Source organism: Apium graveolens, chromosome 10 (genome assembly GCF_009905375.1).
Source record: "Apium graveolens cultivar Ventura chromosome 10, ASM990537v1, whole genome shotgun sequence".
In the NCBI taxonomy this organism is placed as follows: Eukaryota; Viridiplantae; Streptophyta; class Magnoliopsida; order Apiales; family Apiaceae; genus Apium; species Apium graveolens.
Window position 1 is genome coordinate 180,718,340 of NC_133656.1, and position 15,236 is coordinate 180,733,575.

The following is a 15,236-nucleotide window of genomic DNA, read 5'->3' on the forward strand; positions in this document are numbered from 1 at the left end:
TTGCTGTATGCGAAAAAATTGTAAGTGTTCATGTATGATTTTTGTTAATCCTGTTGGGTTTTTTTAATTATTTTTCATACTTAGTATTATTTTTTAATTATGATAAAGACTGAAGATAAAATTATCAATCTTTACAATCGAAGGAACATTCTGATTAGTCGAGCTAGATGAACAAGAAGAATTAACAGAAAGAGATAGAGAGAGAAATAGATGAGAAGAGAGACTAAATTTTTAACAGTTTTTATTCATACTTAGTATTGTTTTTTAATTATCGGCATGGCTGTTGTATCATCACGTTATGTTTAATATTGTCTTTGAATTATCGACATGGTTGTACTACTTCTGTAATTTTTTGCAATATCAATAGAATGTTCTGTTGGAAAAAAAGAGAAGGGTGAAATAGAATTTTATGGAGGTGAAGACGTTCTGACTACAGCTTCGGACAGTCGTGAACATTCAGGAAGGGTTCGGGCTGTTGGAGGGTACGTAACTCCAAAACAATACTATAAGCTGCCTAGAGAGAAAAAGATTCGAATCACGAAGAAAGAGTTGTTGGCTCGTGATCGAGAAAGAGATGAAAAGGTCGATTAAAAGACACAGACTCTTGAGGCAGAGATTGCTGAGTTGAAGGCAATGATGGCATCAGGGATCACTCTTCACTCCCCAATCATGTCGGAAAAGGCAAATCATCAGCCATAAAAAGCATTTGTAGTGGCCTGCAGTGATGATGATGACGACGTTGATGAATGTGTTCCAACACCTGCACCTCCTGGAGTTTTGGTAATTTATCAATAACTTAGTATTTTTTTTAATTATTATAATGCAGTAATGATTTCTTTTCAACTTGGTACTTTATATTTCGTATTTATGTTTTTTTGTATGTATTAGGGGCATAGATCGTGTGAGCTATCCGTCAACACGATAGACAACAAGGTTGCTTTTGGTATAGTGTACCCTGGAAAGGATAAAGAAAAAGTGCATGGAATCGATATACCACTTGGACATAAGTGTGTATCTGTCGATTTGCTACTCAAACCAGATGCGTTGCTTCCGGTGCCGGTACGTGGCAAAATGGTGACAGTCCGCGATGCACTTGGCTCCTTTTTAGCAAGGCCTGAAGGACTAATCAGCAACACAACTCCAGCGATATGAGGATATTTAAATTGTTATCTGGATTTTAAAATTAAAAAATTCTTTTGTCTGGATTTCAAATTTTGGTAGTTTAATTGTCTATAGATTAAGAAAAAATAAAGGAAGCGACCAGGTACAAAGCCAGGTCTAGATTTTAATAATTTGAAGTCAAATTTTTTGGAAGCAAAGCCAAGTACAAAAGTGCCAAAAGGCTTTAACTTACTCTATAAGCATGCTGTTACATGGATGAAGACTACTAGGGTTTCGATATAAATTAAATGCGAAAAAGAAGTGTTTGGACATGAGAAAGTAATTTACTTGTTATATGAGAATGTTCAGGCGGTGTTGGAGTTTGAAATGCTAGGGCAAGCTGTACTTGCATCTTACATAGCGTAAGTTTCTTTTTTTTTCCTTTTTTCAATTTCAGTAATTTTGCGGTTCAGGTTTGTTTAATTATGTCTTTTGGTAGGTACTTGCATTCTGAGATAAGTGAACGGCCAGAATTGGCGGAGACGTTTGCTTTCATTGATCCAGGATCCACTTATTACTTGAATGCAAACTTTGAAACTTACATCGTGAACCAGTTGAAAGAGGGTAACCCGGATCGACTATTCTTCTTGCCGCACAATCAGAAGTAAGTTCTTACTTTGTGATATTAAAAAGCTGAATAGTACGTAAACTAGTATATAATGTGTGAAATTTGTCTTTGACATGTTTTTTTAATAAAAACAATATGTATTGGATTTTTGCCATTATTTGGGAAGGTGAAATATATTTTCTTAATCCTCTCCCTCACCCAGTACAGTTTCCAGATCTAGAAAAGGCATTATCGAGGTAATTTTTTTTCCTGCAACATTTGATGAGAACTTTTGATAATCTGTGGTCTTATATCAGTTTATTTAAATGATGCAGGACATTGAAAAATTTTAATTCTAAAACTGGTAGGGGCAATCAAAAGCCATCTAAAACAAAATTTCTAAGTGTAAGCATTTTTTTGTGCTTTCGTAATTATGGTTAATAAGTAATTTAGTTCAGTTGTAATTTTTTGCTTTGGAACAGGTTCTCTTAAACAACCTGGTGGCACGGAATGCGCTTATGTAGTCATGCGCTATATGAAAGAAATCATCAACGACACTAGATTGACTTTTACTACAAAGGTGTGCATCATTGTTTTGGCATTGGGATTATATAAAGGTCCATTTTTCATTTTATAAAAATAAAGTTTGTTTGAATTTTTCAGTGGCTACAGAAGACTCGCATGTATTACACCGAGGAGCAGCTTGATGAAGTACGTGTTAAAGCTCTCGGATATATCCAAGAGCACATCTAAACAGTTTCCAGTGCTACTTTGGTTTTGGACATGTTATGTAGATCTGAACATTTGATATTATGGTTGTGGACTAGCTAGTGCATGTAGTTATTTAGGAGTTGGTTTTGCAGATTGGTAGATGTTTGTCTTGCGGATTGGTAGATGTTGGTTATCCGGGTTGATGATGTCGATTTTGCGGATTGATATTTGTTGGATGTATGTTGTGAATGGTATTTATGGCTGGATTGCGGTTATTGCAAATGCGCGTGCAATTTTAAAATTTTGTGTTTGCGTATATAGACATTAGTTTTATTTATGATGCCTTGAAAAGTAATGTCTATTGGTAACATCCACATCATATTTTTTGTAAAACCGATGTCTAAAACTTTTATTATCATCAATTTTTTCATTACAAAAGTGATGTCTACAAATATAATATACATCACTTCTATAAATAAAAAGATGATGTTGAAAATAGGTATAGACATCAGGCAAAAATGATGTCTAAACAATACATATAAATCAGTTTTAAAATAATAAAATCAATGTCTTTATACACATAGATATCGTCCAAAACCGATGTCTAACATCTTAATCAATATCGCTTTTTTATAAATAAAACCGATGTCTATATAGAAAAAGACATCGCCTAAAAGTGATGTCTAAGATGCAATAACACATCATTTTTGTTTTTAAAAAAACGATGTCTTTAAGTCAATAGACATCGCCCAAAATCGATGTCTAATATATCTTTGGACATCAGTTTTTTTTAAAAACCGATGTCTAACATCTTAAAGACATCATTTTTAGGCGATGTTTAAGGTATTCTTAGACATCAAAACTGATTTAAAAATTAATGTCTAAACCTTTTTTTGTTGTGTTAGCAATTGTTCAATGGCTTATACTTGATGTAATTATCACATAAAAATAATATAGTTTAACACATTTTGTAAAAAATAGGATCTCAGACATCAGAAAATTGCTAAAAACTAATATCTATGTTAGTACAGACATCGGTTTCTGGACGATGTCTAGAATAGACATCGGCGACTAAGACATCGGTCAAAAAACACAAAGACATCGACCAAAAACTGATGTCTATTAGCTTTTTTCTTGTAGTGTATGGGTTGAAAATAAGCCTAGAGGCATAATAAATGTTGTATTAATTAGACTTAATACGGTTCAATAACAAAGATCAATTAATGATGCCCAAAATCATGAATTATATTTATTTTCATAATTAATAAATATGGGTAAAATCAGCTGACAAATAAAGTTCAATTAAAAATATAATTCCTTGGAGATTGGTATCCAAGGAACCTCATGGAATAAGAAATCAATTTCCTGCATTCTAGGACTCCAAAATCCATTCTAAATCTGAGACTTGTCCACCGAATCTCATAACCCTAACTAATTCAAGGCATCTCACGCCTACATAAGGGGCCTCACCCCACAAATCTAAACTATATTTTTGACTTGATTCTTAGCACACAGCAAGGTACGTAGGCATCTTGTGATGGCAGATTGAGTCACGAAACATGAGAGCAGTCAAATAGAGTTGTTGAGCTCATGAATCTTAGCATTAAATATACCCTAGTTTTTATCCATAACATTTGGCGCCGTCTGTGGGAAGAAGACAACAACCATGGTATTCATACGGATCAGAAACAACGTTCTTGAAGGAACACCGGCTGGAACTACCCAGAAAATCTCATCCGCCATTGAAATTCCCCCTCACTCGACTTACTCCCAAGGGACAACAAATCTTTCAATCCCCGATCTGAATTTCAGCCACCGCCAGATTTAGGGGCGAACCCTCAAAACCCGAATTTGAATGCTCTATTAAGAGCACAATATGCGAGTTTCGAGATGTCTACCATAGTGCATCACACGCCTATAAACCCCACATATTGGATGTCGATATACTCTGAGGCTGGAGGTAGGAGGCCACCCTTACCACCTTGATCACATCCTTGGGACGACCCTAATTATCATAGTGGTTTGTATTCAACCAACACTGAAAAAGATGTCTCCAGACCCTATACAACAGAGGACAGTGAAGAGTCGACTGATGAGGATGCGAATTATAGGAGGAGGCATAAGGATAAAGAGCCCATTGGGGGCAGGCGCCCTAGGCCTATAGGAGGCAGGCGTCCCGAATATCAGGAGAATCGGGGAATGGCATCCCAGACTTTTGAAGAAAGGATACGGGCTCATGAAGAAGAAATCACGAGTCTTAGAAGGGACATAGAGAACAGTCAGGCTAGGCAGCCACCAAGGAATAATCGAGCTAGGGGAACAAGATAACCGACCCCAGTTATTGATTTGGAAGAGACCCCTAGGAGGAAATCTACAGATTCCCCTCGAGGAAACCCGTTCGAGTTATTCCCCCTCGTAGACCCAGACAATCCAACCCCATCTTTCACCACAGAGATCATGAACATCCATATCATAAGGAAGTTTAAGATGCCCACTATAAAGGCCTACGAAGGAATCGGGGATCCCGCAAATTATGTTAAAAAAATTTCTAATGCAATGTTGCTGCAACCGATGAATGATGCGATCAAATGTTAAGCTTTCCCTCAAACCTTATCGGGCATGGCCCAAAGGTGGTATAACCACGTGCCCCCAAATTCAATTGGGTCCTTCAGGGATTTAGGTCAAGTTTTTATCAAACAATTCATTAGTGGGAAGGTGCACAAGAAAAGCTCAGCTTCCCTCATGAGTATCATGCATGAAGCGAAGATATCCCTTAGGGACTATTTAAATCGTTTCACAAAGGAGGCCCTGAAGGTACCTGATCTCGATGATGAGGTAGCTATGATAGCATTGCAGCAAGGAACTAATGATGAGTTTTTCAAAATGTCATAGGCCAAGAGGCCACTAGAGAACATGTTGCAGCTCCAAAGTAGGGCAGGAAAGTATATTCAAGTTGAAGAGAGTATGAAAAAGACAGTGATAAACAACGAGCCCACTAGTGTCAAGAAGCGAAAGGTTGATCAAGAATAAAATGCCAATGACAAGTATTCTAGGTTTAACAAAGAAGCTGAATCATCGCCCAAAAAAGGGGGACCTGGACAGAAGTTTACTGAGTATGCTAGACTCCATGCTCCTAGAAGATAGATTTTGATGGAAATCGAGAGAGACAGAGATGTTCGTTGGCCAAAGCCTTTGAAGGCAGATCCTGCCAAGTTAGATAAAAACAATTATTGTCTATTTCACAAGGATATTGTCCATGACACCGACGAGTGCCGAAAATTAAAAGACGAAATTGAGTTCCTAACTCGAAAAGGGAGGTTAAGTAAGTATACCGGAGATGGAGAGAGAGGAGAAAGAAATAATAATGAGAGAAGGAACTTTGATGACCGTAGAAGAGATCAAGATGATCAGGGGTGAAATCCCCAACCCGAGGACCATTGATAAATATGATCTTTGGAGGACCGACCGCGGCCGACTCTTCCCAGAAATTAAGAAAGGCCTATGCTCGCAAGGTCATGCACATAATTGGGGAAGCCCCGAAAAGGACCAAAACTTTAGTAACAACATCGTTCGATGATTTCTATTTAGAAGGGGTCAAATTTCATTATGACGATCCTCTGGTCATAACACATATCATAGGGAACAACCCGGTAAAAAGAGTCCTTGTAAATAATGGGGCATTGGTGGATATTTTACTTTATGATACCTTTATAAGGATGGGGTACAATGATTCTTAATTAACCCCGACTGATATGCCGATCCATGGATTCACTGGAGTCGAATGTCCAATTGAAGGGATAATTAAACTACCTCTAACAATGGTCCAAGAGCCGATCCAAGCTGCACAGATGTTGAATTTTATGGTGGTTAAGGCGGAATCAACATATAATGCAATCATGGGAAGGACGGGTATACACGACTTTAAAGCAGTCCCCTCATCCTATTATTCGGTGATCAAGTTTCCAACTAGAGATTGAATAAGAGAAGAGAGGAGAGACCAGAAGATGGCAATAAGTTGTTATGTAGCCTCGCTAAGGGCAGATGGAGCCGGGGGCATGTTCTACCAATTAAGGACATGGATGTTCGTGAAAATGATGAGAAATGAGGAAAACCGGTAGAGGATTTCATCCCGATTCCTCTGGTTCCTGAGTATTCTGAGAAAGTAACTTTTGTTGGAGCATCGTTGGAGGAGCCCCCTAGAGGGAAGTTAATAAGGTTCTTGCAATAAAATAATGATGTGTTTATAAGGTTGGCATCAGATATGCCCGGTATAGACCCTGAATTGATCACGCACAAATTAAATGTAGATTATAATCGAAAGACCGTAAAGTAAAAGAAAAGGAGTTTTGCCCCTGAAAGGTAAGAAGCCATCAAACAAGAAGTCGAGAAGCTCTTGAAAGCTAATTTTATTGAGGAAATACATTTTCCCCGAGTGGTTGGAAAATCCTGTGATGGTGAAGAAGGCTAAGGGAAAATATGGGATGTGTGTTGACTTTGCTGATCTAAACGATGCATGCCCAAAGGATTGTTTACCACTGCCAAGAATAGATACTCTGATAGATGCAACTGTGAGTCATGAGATGCTAAGCTTTATGGATGGGTTCAACGGTTATAATCAGATCAAGATGCATAAAGATGACATACCAAAGGTATCATTCATCACTAACTTTGGTATTTTTTATTATCTTGTTATGACATTTGGTCTCAAAAATGCAGGAGCTACCTATCAAAGGTTGGTAAATAAGATCTTTAAAGATCTTATTGGGAAAACTATGGAAGTCTATGTAGATAACATGTTAGTAAAGATTCTTGCAAATACTGATGATATATCCCACTTGGGGGAAGCGTTTGAACTCCTGAGATATCAGAAAATGATGTTGAATCCCGCCAAGTGCGCTTTTGGTGTATGTTAGGTCACACACACTGTAGAAGGGGGTTGAATACAGTGTTTACTACAATCAAATCGAATATAAAAACTCAAGTAACAGAAAACAGATTTTATTCAACACAATAAACTCTGTTACAATATGTAACTGTCCTCTCTCAGTGATGAATAAATTATCACGAGAGCTGCTAGGGTTACAAAGAATAATAACTTCGATAATGATAACACATATAGTGTAAACCCTATGCCTGTGTTTATATACTACACGGTTACAAGATAATGTTCTAATTGATATGGAATATAATTCTTCTTCCTAAAATATATCAACTAGTTATCTTTTCTTCCAAGTATTCTATTCTTCATAGAATTCTTTCTTCATGCATATTTCTTTCTGTCTTAGTCTCAATCTTCTTTCTTTTCAATCAGCCGCCTGCCTTATCTGAAAGTCATCTTAAGTCCTGATATTATCTCATGATAAATATCTTATGATAACTTAAGTTCTGGTAACTTAAGTTCTGATATCTTAAGTTTTGTCTTCAGTATAAGTGCTGATTTCCAGTTAAGTACTGATTTGTCCTGTTAAGTAAGATCTGAAAACTAAACACAAATCATATTAGCCATGACATCACAAATATATCTAACAATCTCCCCCAACTTGTAAAATTAGCATAATATACAAGTTTAACAGATATTTGATGATGTCAAAAACATTAAGTACAAATGCATGAGAATTTGACTAGATAACTACAACTTACAGTTCTTTTAGCTTTACCATTTTAAGGTCTGATAACAGCTTCACTCTGTATACACTTTAGAATTTAAGCAGTTGTAGATCTTTGACTTGGCTTCAATTTCTGATCTCTTTGATATCAGGAGTTGTTCTGAGATAGGTCTTCAACAAACATCTCTTAGCATATTCAAGTTCATTGACCATCCTCCTTTTAGCATTTATCAATTCAGCTGTATCTTCACCAGTTTGAAAAATAGCTGCTCTGAGATCATTTATCTTAGCTTTTCTTATCTCCTGTCTAGTCTGATCAGATATGCCTTGTCAGACTCTAAATTGAATTCCACATCCTTATAACCCAGAAAAGTAGTTATAATCTTAGCAGAGTTAGGCTTAATATCGACAATATCACCTTTGTGATCTCTGTACTTGGGACAATATGTGCTGTCAGACTTTACAGAATAAAGCTTCTTCTGTCTTTGAATTTGTGACTTTAAATAACCTACAACACTATCCGTTAATCTGTCTTTCACTTGAAGTAGGAATAGAACATGTTCCAGTTCCTTAAAATACTTCAGTGGTATAACATTCTGCCTGATGTGGTATACCCTTCCATCTATCATAAAATATAACAAGACATGTTCTTTTAAAAAGGTATGGTAAACCATTTGTACAGATTCAAGTCGATTCAATCTTTCAGGAGTTGCTCCAACACCTAGTTCACTTAAGGAAGTTGGATCATTGGTAGTGTTGTGTACTCTTCTTTCATCAGAACTACCCAATCCAGATTTATCTCTTGCTTCCTTTCCTGTAACAACTCTTTCTTTAAAACCACTTGTTGTAGTCTTCAAAGATTGAGCCTGTTTAGCTTAGGTGAATCCTGGTAGGAGTATCTTTGAAGGTTTAACATGAGCAATGTCAGAGGTTTCCTTTTCCTTATCTTGTGATATTAAGCCAACTTGAGCTATGTCGGAGGTTGCTTGCTTCACTGTCATATCAGAACTTACTACATCTTGACTCTGAACAACATGAGCCATGTCAGAGGTTGTTTGAAAAATCTTCTTTGAAATCAGAGTAAGACTAGCATCTTCATCATCATCAGTTATTTCTTTATGCATGACTGGCATTTAAACGTTTACAGGTTCATCAACTTTTTCTTTGCCCTTGGACCTTGGATCAATTTCCACTTGTGATTTGGCTTTGGTTGCCTCAGAATATGTTCTTTCCTTTACCACAATACCCTTAGGCTTTGGAAATTTCTTTTCAACAACAGAAGCTTTAGATTTTGTCTTGACGCCTTCTGCTTTGAGTCTAGCTTCTTCTTCCTTTAGACTCTCAAAGTCCATTCCTGGATTTTCTTTAAGAAATAACTCCTTTGAAATTTCTTCATCAATTTCCAGATGTTCACCAGAACTTATCTTTTTACCAGTATCAGAACTTATTCTTCTCCCAGTATCAGAACTTGTTCCTTGACTCGTAATTATAGCTTTACTTGATGAAAATCCTTTGCCTTGACCTTGACCTCTACCCTTATCAGAGTTTCCCTGGTCATCATTTCCATCATCCTTTCCTTTCAGTGTCTGAATAGATTTGCATTTGGACTTAATCACTTTCTGCCCCTTTTTGGCACCAGCAGGTAAAAGAAGAGAGACAAGCAATTCCACTGAGGATTGGATTTCATTGAGTTTAGTTTGCTCAGAAGCTTGATTCTTTAAAATTTCATCAATCTGAGTTTGTTACTTCTCCTGAGTTTTCTCAATGTAGGCAATTCTGTCAAAGGCTGGCTTGAAAAATCTGTTCTTTTCAAGTTTCACATTCATATCTTGCTGGATCAAGGTTTCTTGAATTTTATTCACCTTGGCATGAGTTGTTGAGTGTTGACCTTGAAGGTGCCTAGTACTCAATGTAGTAACTCTCAGCTGTGCCTTGAAATCATCATTTATCAGCATTTCATCAGCTTTTTCCAGATGCACAGCAAGAATCTTTTCAGAAGGAACATAATTAATTGTGTTCCATTCCTTAGTCCACTCCTATCCTCTTGGAGTTTCACTCCAAGGTACTGGTGCTTCCTTAACAAACTTCTTGAGTAGATCAACTTTATGAACTGTTTGTTGAGCTGCATGTTCTGATGGACCAGCTGCATCAACATTTAGATTGGTAGCAGCTTCACCAGTAGTTTCCTCATTGGCAACATCAGAACTTGCAGATCCTACAGTATCAGATCCTCTGATAAAATAGCAGTATGTGAGGCTATAGAGGCTTCAATATCATCCTCAAAATTCTGATCTGCAGCCAGGTTCAGATCAACATCCAAAAATGGTGTTGTTGGTGGAGTGAGTTGAATTGGTGGTGCTTCCAAGTACAAAACCTCAGGCACAATCAAGTTATGAATATCAATTTCAGCACTTGTACCTGGTTCTTCAGTATGTACTGGATCAACTATAGGTGACATAGGAGGTGTAGGTATTCTGTCTTGAGCAGTTTCTGGTTGTGCAGAAGGAAGTGATTCAATAATAATCGGTTCTGTTGAGATCAGAGATTCCTGATCCCCTTTCTTAGCTGCTTCCACTACATCCTCTGAATATGACTCAACTATGTCCCTGTGAGCTCTCTGTTTCTTTAATTTCTTCAAAGGTGGAGACACTGTAGGAGCTTTATCATCAGAATTTATTTTTTTAAGCCTTTTGAGGGGCCTAGAACTCCCAGTTACAGTATCTTTCTGAGAAGAAACTTTCTCAGCTTCTACAACAACAAGTTCTGATATGGGAACCTGTTCCTCAGTTGTTTTCTCAAATCAACAGAATTTAATCAAAATATTCATCACAAAATAAAATTAAAAATCGATGAAGTAAAGATTAATAAATTGCAATTAAACATGCACAGTCACATAATTTGAGAAACGAAGAACAAATCTTGCAATTAAAGAAAATTTCATTGATATATCAGATGATTACATTTGATGAAATTTAGCAATTACATGCAAAAAGTACAAGATAGTCCTATTCTTAAAATCCTAACATCAACAGCTTTAGTCCTAAACTAAGAAGACCTAACTACTAGCTCCTTCTGCTGCTGACAAAGAGTACTACAAGACGAATGATCCGTTCTTGCTGACGAAGAGTTTCTCTCCTTTCCTCTTCCAACCTATCAAGATGGAGGTGATACTCTATTGATAAGAACAAGAGTTCTGTGTGAACCTCTTGTGGAACTGAGTTCCAAAGCTCTTCAGGAATGGTGGTGACATGCCACTCCTGTTGCCATTCATCACAACTCAACTCGATGTTAAAGGTTTCATAGTTCAGGAACAAGTTAAAATGGACCATTTTTGTTGAAGTGAATAAAAAGAGAGTGGGTTTGTGAGAAAATGAAAGATGTTTTGGCTGGAATGAATGGTTGGTTTAAATAGCCAATAGAATACCAAGGGACGCGGGGAATGGTTCAAAATTACAAGTAAAAATAATGACCCCTCGACTCCCTAGACTGATGTATAATAATAATAGTCAGTAAAAGATCTAAAGCCAGAGTTAATGGGCACGGGATATAATAACAATTACTGTGCGCATGCAGGTTTTCAAGACATACACGCTAACCACTAACCCATAATGATTATGATTGTTTTATCTCACATTAACCAATATTCTGTAAAAATATTATCATTCAAGTAATGACAAAAAATAAACCAAGTAAATAAATACTGCCACGTCAGCATTAGAACTTGATTATTATCAGGATTTAAAAGTCATCAGAATATGGCTTCTTAACTCGAAAAGTAAATGTTTATTCCTGTAATTCTTCACACAAATACTGATATGGTTTCATCAGAACTTCCATCAGAATTTGTCCTCATAATTTATACAATCTGACACATAAACTATTCATCTAAAATAACATTTATCACCACAGTAATTTTCATCATTCATATGGAGTGAAAGTGTGTGCATTAAGCTAAATATCAGATAAATAGTAAAGTCTGATTCACTTCAGTACATCTTAGAAATAAGGCATAACTAAGAACTTTTCTCAAAATCTGTCATTATTTTGAAGTCTACTTTAGAATGAGTTCATGAGTCTACCTCAACTGTTTTGTGCTCATTTTATGCATCTTTTGAAATTCCTTTTTACAGTGGCTTCTCAGTGTAAGTGAGTCACGACTGCTTATCAGAATTTATGCTGTTATCAGAGTATTTCTCCAGTAATCATAGAGTGTGAAAAGTCACCAAGATTTTTTTTTTGCTTTTCTAATGCGTATTACTTAATACCAGCAATGCAGTTGGGTCTTCCCTTCCACATTTTTACTCTAGATCTCAAAGGAGTACCTGATTTTTATTTCTTTTCTTTTTCTTTTGATAAGTGAGGCTTATCAGCACTTAGTACATCCATCAAATTTACTAACATCAGAACTTAACAGATAAGAAGCACTATTCTAGTTTATGACTTAGTAATAAGATACACAAAGTAAACTTCAACTAAGCTCAATATCAGAATTTGCTTGTGTTAAAAAATTTCCACATAAACAATTACTTCATACATGGGATCTTTTGTATATTAAAGACTACTAGGTCAGCATCTAGCACAGTTATCCTCATTGGATTGAATAATCACAGAAACATTCATATCACTAACAGAGTTTAGAAATTCACATCAGACAACAATTAGCACTTAAGCAAATTTCAATTTAAGTACAGAATACACAGAGATAGTAATATCTGTAAATACTGATCATAAAATCTGATGTATCAGAACATAAACTAAGCAGATTTAGAGAAAGAACCTGAAACCATTCCAAGTTCATTTACCAGTCTTGTAAAAGTAACTTCACATAGTGGTTTGGTGAAGATATCTGCTAGTTGTTGATCTGTTGGAACAAAATGCAATTCCACTGTACCTTCATCCACATGTTCCCTTATGAAGTGGTACCTAATGTTGATGTGCTTTGTCATTGAGTGTTGAACTGGATTACCTGTCATAGCAATAGCACTTTGATTATCACAGTAAATAGGGATTTTAGAAAATTCTAACCCATAATCCAGTAACTGATTCTTCATCCAAAGAATCTGTGCACAACAGCTTCTTGCAGCAATGTATTCTGCTTCTGCAGTTGATATGGAAATTTACTTCTGTTTCTTGCTAAACCAAGAAACCAATCTGCCTCCAAGAAATTGGCAGCTTCCAGTTGTGCTTTTCCTGTCAATTTTGCATCCTGCAAAATCTGCATCTGAGTAACCTATGAGCTTAAAGTCTGATTCTCTAGGATACCACAATCCCAGATCAGCTGTACCCTTAAGGTACTTGAAGATTCTTTTCACAGCTGTTAAGTGAGGTTCTCTTGGATCTGCTTGAAATCTTGCACAAAGACATGTAGCATACATGATATCAGGTCTACTTGCAGTTAGATAGAGTAGTGAACCTATCATACCTCTGTAATCAGTAATATCTACTGATTTACCAGTATCTTTATCCAACTTTGTTGCAGTGGCCATAGGAGTGGATGCACTTGAACAATCTTGCATTCCAAACTTTTTCAACAAATTTCTGGTGTACTTAGATTGATAAATAAAAGTTCCTTCTTCATTCTGCTTGACTTGAAGGCCCAGAAAATAGTTAAGTTCTCCCATCATACTCATTTGATATCTTGACTGCATCAGCTTGGCAAACTTTTTACAAAGTTTGTCATTTGTAGAACCAAAAATGATATCATCAACATATATTTGCACCAAAAGTATGTCCTTTCCATGGTTGAGGAAGAACAGTGTTTTGTCAATAGTCCCTCAGTTAAATCCACTTTCCAGAAGAAACTGAGCTAAAGTCTCATACCATGCTCTTGGAGCTTGCTTAAGGCCATAAAGTGCTTTATCAAGCCTGTAGACATGATTGGGAAATTTGAGATCTACAAAGCCTGGAGGTTGTTCAACATATACCTCTTCTTCCAATTCTCCATTGAGAAAAGTACTTTTCACATCCATTTGAAAGACTTTAAACTTCTTGTGAGCAGCACAAGCCAAAAATATCATTATGGATTCCAATCTAGGAACTGGTGCAAATGTTTCATCATAATCAATTCCCTCCTGTTGAGAGTATCCTTTTGCAACCAGCCATGCTTTATTCCTTGTAATTATGCCATCACTATCAGTTTTGTTTCTGAACACCCACTTTATACCAATAACAGACCTGTTCTTTGGTCTTGGCACTAGGGTCTAGACTTTATTTCTTTCAAATTCATTTAACTCTTCCTGCATTACTTGCACCCAATCGGCATCTTGAAGAGCTTCTTCCACTTTTTTTGGTTCAGTCTGAGAAAGAAAAGAATGATAGAGACATTTATTTGATGTAGTTGTTCTAGTTCTGATACCTGCATCAGGATTTCCAATAATTAAGTCAGGTGTATGTGCTTTAGTCCACTTCCTTGTAGATGGAAGGTTATCTCTAGAACTGGATGCTCCCCCATGACCCATGTTGTCTCCATCAACATTTTCTGATGCTCCCCCTGAAATTATGCTCTCTGAATTGGATCCTTCAGAATTTGAGTTTCCAGAAATATCAGCATCTGAGTTTCCAGAATTATCAGAACTTGGCCCATCAGAACTTGAAGAGCCTGTTGTAGGTTCTGATGCTTCTTGAGATGTGATTGAATCTTCAATATGCTCCCCTGTACATGTGCATTTTCCTTAGGCATAGTCACCACAGTTTTAATAATATCAGAGTTTAATCCATCAGAGTTTGCAGTATCAGGATTTAGACTGTCAGGATTTATAGAATCAGAATTTAAAATTTCATTTTCGAATCTCAGCTGATTATGATCATTGAAATCTTCAAGTCCAGTAATCTTCTTATCATCAAAAGAGACATTGATAGATTCCATGACAACCCTTGTTCTTAAATTGTAGACTCTGAAGGCTTTTATAGAAAGTCGATATCCAACAAAAATTCCTTCATCAGCTTTTAGATCAAATTTGGATAGCTGTTCAGGATGAGTCTTAAGAACAAAACACTTGCATCCAAATACATGAAAATACTTCAGATTTGGCTTCTTTTTCTTCACCATCTCATATAGTGTTTTTCCATGCTTGTTGATAAGTGTTGCATTTTGAGTAAAACAAGAAGTCTGCACAGCTTCAGCCCAAAAATAGGTTGGTAACTTTGCTTCATCAAGCATAGTTCGTGCAGCTTCAATAAGAGTTCTATTCTTTCTTTTAACAACTCCATTT